Source organism: Pygoscelis adeliae, unplaced genomic scaffold, assembly GCF_000699105.1.
Source record: "Pygoscelis adeliae isolate BGI_AS28 unplaced genomic scaffold, ASM69910v1 Scaffold42, whole genome shotgun sequence".
Lineage (NCBI taxonomy): Eukaryota > Metazoa > Chordata > Aves > Sphenisciformes > Spheniscidae > Pygoscelis > Pygoscelis adeliae.
This window is the reverse complement of record NW_008824283.1, coordinates 6,756,562-6,757,370: the sequence shown is the minus strand read 5'-3', so window position 1 is coordinate 6,757,370 and position 809 is coordinate 6,756,562.

Here is an 809-nt window from a genome sequence, read left to right as displayed (position 1 = left end):
AAACACTTTATTTTTTAAAGAAGCAGCTGCTGTGGTGCCAGGCAGAAGAAATCCAGACTGAGCAGTGGCTTACAAGCCCTCCGTGTGCTCTACTGCACAATTGGTAGCCACGCAACTGCCAAGGCCTGCAGGCACACGGCCCCTCTGGAACACCCAGAACTGTGTTCGCTTTGTCCCTTGGGCAGCAACGCGTGTGAGAAAGAAGGTGGCGTTTACTGGTGGCCTCGCGCCTGCTGGAGGGTGCTTTAAAAGGAATGACCTTGACTGGCAGGGCAAAAGCCATCTACGCCTTGTTAACACGTCACTCCGGGATTTATTTAAGCAAAGCCTTGCAGCAAAGTGACCAGCAACAACTCAGCAAGGCTGGCCCTGTTCCTGGCCCTTGTCTGTTGTGGCACTTGAGCGCTAAGTGTCGGGATAAAGAACTAAGAGTATCTATTTTGTAACCAAACGATGCAATTTTTGTATGCTTTTAGGCCGCACTTGCCATTGGATAGTGACGCTTTATGTCAATGATTCTCTGACTTCTATAGAATTCTTTTATGTTAAGAAGAAAATAAAAAGCATTCAGATGTGCCAAAAATGTGAGGTTAACTGAAGTGTAATTAGCTCTGACAGTTCCTCTGTAACCTGCCTAATGTTACAATAGATTTCAAGAACTGCGGGTACAATGCAGTAGTTTTTACCTCTATAAAGTTTTAATATAAAGTGAAGAAAGATGCTTACCCTTAAAAAATGGCAATGCAGACTGGTGTGAACTGATGTATTTTATTAATAGATTCTCATTGTGATGTAAGTTTAAATAAATT